This window comes from Schistocerca serialis, chromosome 1 (assembly GCF_023864345.2).
Source record: "Schistocerca serialis cubense isolate TAMUIC-IGC-003099 chromosome 1, iqSchSeri2.2, whole genome shotgun sequence".
Lineage (NCBI taxonomy): Eukaryota > Metazoa > Arthropoda > Insecta > Orthoptera > Acrididae > Schistocerca > Schistocerca serialis.
Window position 1 is genome coordinate 765,273,246 of NC_064638.1, and position 7,459 is coordinate 765,280,704.

Sequence of the window (7,459 nt, forward strand, 5' to 3'; positions counted from 1 at the left end):
GAGAAAGATCTTCACAAATAAAACACGTTAACAGCGCGTTGGTCCACCTCTGGATGTTATGAAAGTAGTTATTCGGATTGAAATTGATTTCAAGTGTTTTTTGATATTCTCCCGAAGGATATCGTGTCAAATTATGTCCAACTGGCGTATTGCATCATGCTTGGAGGCCCTGCCCGTAATATACCAAACGTTCTAAATTGGTAAGAGATCTGGTGACCTTGCTGATCAAGATAAGGTTTGGTAAGCATGAAGACAAGCGGTAGAACCTCTGGTCGTGTGAGGCGGGCATTATCTTACTGAAATGGAACACCAGGACGGCTTGCCATGAATGGCAACAAAACGAGGCGTAGAATACCATCGACGTAGCGCTGCGCGCTATGGATGCCACGGATGACAACCAAGGAGGTCCAGCTACGAAACAAATAGCACCACGGACCATCACCCATGGTTGTCGGGCTGCATGGAGACGACAGGTTGGTATCCCACAGCTGTCTGGGATGTCTCCCGACAGGTCTCCTGCCTGGAACCTCACTGACTGGAATAGAATTGTCTTTAGTGATGAGTCCTGTTTCAGAGTGAGCCCCGATGACCAGATGTGTCTGGAAACGCCCAGAAGCGGTGGGATACCAACCTCACTGTCGCTCCCATACGGCCCAACAACCAGGAGCGATGGTTTGAGGTGCATTTCACTTCCTAGCAGGACCCCTTCAATACGGTCTGTGGCATATTTACAGCACAGCGGTATGTCGACGATATTCCACGCCCCGTTTTTTTTTGCCCTTCACGGCAAGCCATCCTGGGCTTACACTTCAACAAGGTAATGCCCGCCCGCATACGACGAGAGTTACTGCTCTTGTATTAGTGCTTGCCAAAATGTACCTTGGTTGACAAGGTCACTGGGTCTCTCCCCTATTGAGAACGTTTGGAGCATTATAGGCAGGGTCCTCCAACCAACCAACCAACGATCTAATGTGCGAATTGTACAGAAATTGTCAGCATTCCCTGAGCAGAACATCCAATAATTTCATCAATAAATGCCAATGACTGCTTGCATTAGGGTCAGAGGTGAATTAACGTGTTACTGAGTTCCTCAGTTTGTGAAGCTTTTTCTCCTGAATAAATCACCATCAATTTTTTTTAACTCTTTGTTATTTGTGTGTCTGTACGTGTACATAACCTCCAACAATTTCCGTCCCATTAGTATAATTTCTTGGTGAAGGCGTAGTTTTTTTCTATGTGAAGATACCAGAGAAAAACTTCAGTGGTATTATAGGGATCTGTAGGTCCTAAACGCTGTTGGAGTCGGCCTCTGTGGCCGTGCCTCGGGCATGGATGTGTGTGATGTCCTTAGGTTAGTTAGGTTTAAGTAGTTCTAAGTCTAGGGGACTGATGATCTCAGATCTTAAGTTCCACAGTGCTTAGAGCCATTTGAACCATTTTAATCACTGTTGGAGAAGATAGGCATTATACTTAGAGGGACATGGTGTCTGTTTTTTCGGACATGTCCGAAAGAACAGACACCATGTCCATATAAGTATAGTTCTGGCAACACCGGCCACGTCCTTCTTCTTCTGTGCGGATGCACACATATTCCCCGAACTCTTACTGGGCTTCGTAAGAACGTCTTCCACGAGTAATGAGTGTGTTGGGGTGGGACACTACGAATGTAGCGTGTGGACATACAAGGTGAGAATGTGGGTCTCGCGGGTGGCGTACGCGAGGTACTCCCTGCAGTCGCGTTATCCTCTGGGCCCTCGGTGGCTCAGCTGGATAGAGTGTGTGCCATGTAAGCAGGAGATCCCAGGTTCAAGTCCCAGTCGGGGTACATATTTTCACCTGTCCCCGTTGATATATATGCCAGCGCCCGTTAGCAGCTCAAGATATTAATATAATTCTAATTTCGAAGACAGACATTGGTTTAACTCCAACATAACAATAATAATAGGACTTTTTGTGTAAGTACTAGCGTGTGATGAAGAGGTTGGCGGAGGGGAGGAAGATGTGAGGTGCTAAATCAGACCTATCAGAAGACCTAACTGGTAACGTAAAACAGGAATGTGAAGCGTTTACTCATGGTAGGCTGTGCTATCGTAGAACAAACAATTCTTGCGTCTCGGAACATTGTGTGATCCACAACGTTGCTAATATTGCTGTGTGCGGCTACATGAAGGCGCCTTCAGGCTCTTGACTGTGTAACTGTCTCCAAATGCCGCATGTCTGTCTTTGTGTTGTAATCTTAATTTAAGGACTACACTGTCCCAATGAAACTGCAAACACAACAGAGACTGAGGTCTAGCTCATGGTTGTATTTACAACACGTTAGCAATCCTTTTATAGATATGGTAATGACTACTTGTGGAGAATTTGCGTAATTCATCCCTTCTCTTTCCACTCTGTTTCCCTCAGTAATTTGGACACTGCATCTACATCTACTTCATACTCCGCAAGTCACCTAACGGTTTGTGGCGGAGGGTACTTCTACTACCACTAACTGATCCTCCTTGCCTGTTCCAACCGCGTATGGTGCGTGGGAAGTAGTGGACATGTAATACGAGTACGCGGAAGGCCTATGGCAGTGGACCCTCACTTTCGCTTCAGGCTCGCCTGAAGCTAATAGTGCGCAGTGGAGCAGGTGTCTCGGTGGGATGTGCCAGAGGCTTAGCGGAAGAGACCGGGTGACCACCCTGCGTAACGAGGCACGGCCCCTGGGAAATCACCGTGTCCTCCGTCCTCCGCCCTCTGCACTGCCGGACACTCCTCAGGCTGCACTGCGCTCACCGCCATCCACGCCTCACCAAACGCTGCCAACTAACAGGCCCCTGCAGACGACTCCACACTACACTTACTCTAGGAGACCAGCACTTCTCCGATATTCTGGGTGTGCTATGCTGTGAGTCATATTATAGTATCTTCGTGCATATCCTGAAAACCACTGCGAGGTGTGTGGCAATAGTAACTCAGCATAGCAGCATATGTCAGAGTTTCTTTCCTCTCCAGTTACGTATGGATGCGGGAAAAATGACTGTTTAGATTCCTACAGACGTTTGCAAATTGTTAGAGTGAAACACATATTCCCAGTTTCAAGCAGAGTAATCTTACTATAAGCATAACCTTTGGTCTCCTTTTGAAACATTTATTAAAGGGATATTTGCATCTTCTCAACAATCATGGTATGGTGGCTGTAGTGAGGACTATGGTGTCTTTTCAGAGCTCACCTAATATGGCTGTAAAGCGATTGCAGTGAGCCAAGACTCTCCGAAATTGATCAGCTGATGATTAGGAAATGTAATTACTCGTATATGGAATTTTATAATAATTATTTACATTAAAAGTCTGAACTTGTACTTTTTATTTAGAACTTCGCCTACCAAATGAACTTCTGGGAAAAGTACTAAATTTTCGTATTTACACAATTTACCTTATTTCATTTAATTCAAAGTTCATTTATTCCTCAGTTTGTACAATTTGATTTCCGGGTTTGTTTTAGCAACAAATCGATATTTTCCGTTGAGGAGGAGACAATCCAATACGTCAGAAGAAGAGAAGCAATACAGCCGGACTGCATAAAGCAAACAGTGAAGCATTAGACTACAGTGATGATCTGGAGTGTGTTCTCATGGTATGGCTGCGCGTGGTTTTACAATGTAGAAATAACTATGAGACATGAACAGTACATTAAAATGTTGAGTACCTTACTAATGTCTAAAATACTTATGCAAGATTGAGCTCCATGCCATATAGCACAAAATATGATATTTGAGAGAGCACAATGCGTAAGTGCTTGACCTGGAAACTGCCCAGACACGAATCCCATTGGGAATCTCTGGGCAATACCCAAGAAAAAACAAGAGCTTGCATCTTAGTTAGACACCAACCAACAGGTCCGAAAGAAAGGGTTGGGGAAGATCATTCAACATAATTTGTTACCAAATATTCTATAAAACAATTTTTTAATCTACAATACAAAGCTCAACGTTAAAGGTTACACTTCAGCTTTCATCTTTAAGAAAAGGCATTAAATGTGGAATACCTGAAGCGAAACCGTTTAAATATTCTTTAAAGATTTTTCACAGAAAAATACAATTCATCAAAACATTAAATATAAATGATTTACATTGAAAGTCAATCTGAGGCACGCCATAACCTGAAAATTACAATCAAAGAGCGGCCCCATGTCAGGTCAGGTTACAAACTCCAGACATAGACATCGGGACCCAACCCCAACTGCAACCCACCCCCGATGACGACAACCCGAGAGACTATTGTTAGTACTCCACTACATACAGAGGAAAGCTCTCTGAAGCCGTGAGTAGATTACATAAAACCAAAGCCTTTGTGCCGGCTCTAAAAGAAATCCAGTAACTAATATAAACATAAGACTAAAGCTGCAGAAACAGCCTTCAAACTAACATTCACAGCCCAAGAAATACCAAAGGCCTATTATTAGCTTGATGATCAAATCGCGGGTTCTTATGAACTTCGATTGTTCTCAAGGAATTAAAAACTAATGTGTGAAAAGCAAAATTAAACTTGTTGAAATACATATTTTAGTGTTTCTACTAATAATTTGGTCACCTCTGTATTTGTGTAAACTTGTTCTTTGAAATCGCCCCGGAAGCGTTACGTGGCGAGATTAAATACATTTCTACATTCTTCTCACGAAACTTTATCTGTAGGCTTTCGTGAGATAACTGGGAGAGTTATCTTCCACTTCTGTCGATGACTCTCCAAGGTAACATGCCGCATCCTCCCCACTAACAAGTCCTCAATCTAACAAATTTTGTTTGATGTCTTATACGATCGCACTTTTCTTAACAAACATTGATGCGGTACCAACTGAAATGCTTTACGGAAGTCATGGGGTACCACATCCACCCGACTGCCTTGCACATGCCATTCAAGACGTCATGTGATAAAAGTGGGAATTGGATTTTGCATGACCGCAATGTTTTCGGAACCCATCGCTATTTTGCATGGAGAGGGTCATTCGGATCCAAATACCTTCTTATGATTGAGCTCAGAATAAGTTATAGGATTTTGCAACAGATGGCCGTTGATGATCTGGACGTTATTCCTGTGAGTGAACTCTAGAACCCTTCTTGCTTGCACCTTTCAATAAAGTTCTGTTGAGGTGCGGATATGCAGGGAAGTTCTCTTCTAGTTAATCATCTGTACGGTAACAACTATGTCGCAGCTAATCGTCTCATGACTGTTATAATCTTTACGAGTGGGAGAGTGAATAGTAGAGTGAGTTGCGGTAACGACAATTGTAAGAAATTTTTTTTCATGGGAAACGTAATACCGAAACGAACTGGCTTCCAAAAGATTTAGTAAGGCACATATGTTATGAATATTAGAATCCAGCCACGCTTGTTATGAAAGATTCTGGTAACACACATTACTAGCCGATTATCAAATGAAACAGCCCATACTGGAAGGTCCTCAGACCAGTTGAGTGTCTGTTCACCGTAATGAAAAAATAAATTTAAATCTCTTAGTAAGTCCCTTCAGTTTTAAAGAACTATATTGTACCCACCAATACGCTAAAAATATTTTGTAATATTACTTGATATTCATACATTAACCTTGCGTGGGTGATGAAATAAGGGTGATATAACAAGGCTGTTTCTCCATGATATGTATTTTGATGCAGTGCCTTAATCTTTGATTATGTTCAGATGTGCTAACAAAACTAACGTAGTTCCATTTAAAAAAACGTAGGTTTGTGTTAAAACAACATACTTCCGTGCATTTTTGTATGGTTTGTATTAAACAATTACACTAGCCCCTCTCCTCACGTTCGGTCTGTGGAATCGGTTCGTCAGTATTTGATGTGGTTTACGAAATATATCCAGCGGTAACGTTAGGTGACTCACCCTGTATATTATCATATAGTAATATATCAACCTAAATGGAAGGATAGTGTTTCACAGCCGTTGTCACAATCAAAATTCTTCACGGAATGTGACCACACTGTCAATAAGCAAAATTCTTCGACGTTCGTTCACCGTTGCATATTGGTTCCTCATAGTGTTTTGCGACCACCGAATGAGAAAAACGGTAGTTCTTATACAATGGTCGAAGAGGCTGTTATCATAAGGTGACAACGTACTGAGGATGAGGAGGAAGGGTGTTAGACGTCCTTTATTGGTGTTTGCCTTATTTCTTGGCACTGGTGGAAATAGGCGAATGGGAAACGGGTGGAAGTTGCGGCGTAGCGCTGTTTACTTGCCTCCTAGCGCCGGCTGAAGTGTGCTTGTGCTCTGTGTACCTGCGGCCGGTGTGGCCTCCCGTGCACGCCTTTGCGTGGTGCTTTGCGAGAGCCGCCATTCCGTAGCGCTGTTACTGGTTGCAGCAGGATCGCCCCACAGGGGCGGCAACCCCGACAAATGTCAGGGATCCAGGCTTCTGGGGTCCCATGGTGAAAAAAATCATATACTTCCGACGCTTACATCTTTTTTTCTAAACAGATACGAATTCAACCGGGATGAATGAGGTATCATTAGAAAGGTTTTTTAATTAGCTTCTGAGATTGCACATCGATTTTGCGCCGTAGCTTACACCTTACGGAAAATCTAAAAATAAGAGGTTTTCAACTATCATAGGCGAAAGGGCATACCTATAGTTTTTTAGGCTAACTTATTAATCACGACTAAGATACTCCCTTTTCATATTATCGAATTACAAATACTGTTTTGAAACTTCCTGGCAGATTAAAACTGTGTGCCCGACCGAGACTCGAACTCGGGACCTTTGCCTTTCGCGGGCAAGTCTCGGTCGGGCACACAGTTTTAATCTGCCAGGAAGTTTCATATCAGCGCACACTCCGCTGCAGAGTGAAAATCTCATTCTGGAAACATCCCCCAGGCTGTGGCTAAGCCATGTCTCCGCAATATCCTTTCTTTCAGGAGTGCTAGTTCTGCAAGGTTAGCAGGAGAGCTTCTGTAAAGTTTGGAAGGTAGGAGACGAGGTACTGGCAGAAGTACAGCTGTGAGTACCGCGCGAGAGTCGTGCTTCGGTAGCTCAGTTGGTAGAGCACTTGCCCGCGAAAGGCAAAGGTCCCGAGTTCGAGTCTCGGCCGGGCACACAGTTTTAATCTGCCAGGAAGTTTCATACCAGCGCACACTCCGCTGCAGAGTGAAAATCTCATTCTGGAAATACTGTTTTATTTGTTTTAAAGTGCCTATTAACTGAATAATTTGCATACAGCAGTGTTATAAATAATAATAGTGACCAGTGCGGTAGTCCATTATCTCTGCCCATCGTACACGTTGACTTTTCTGAGCAAATATACTTTCCGAAACGACAAACTTATTTGTCATTGTCTACCTGAATTGTGATTTACCTGTTGCCACTACAGCCCAATGTGCTTACTGGAACTGAAAATGTTCACTGAGTTAAAGTTATATGTTATGTGGTCCTACTGACAGTCTCCGATATCTGCCCGTCGTACGAACTG

General features: G+C 43.3%; 1 non-coding gene across 1 annotated transcript; it reads left to right on the top strand.

Moving 5' to 3' along the window:
- The first annotated feature begins 7,011 nt into the window (after positions 1-7,011).
- Positions 7,012-7,086, top strand: Trnas-cga (transfer RNA serine (anticodon CGA)). Its single transcript has one exon. It is a non-coding gene; the product is annotated as a tRNA-Ser (tRNA).
- The last annotated feature ends 373 nt before the right edge of the window (positions 7,087-7,459 follow it).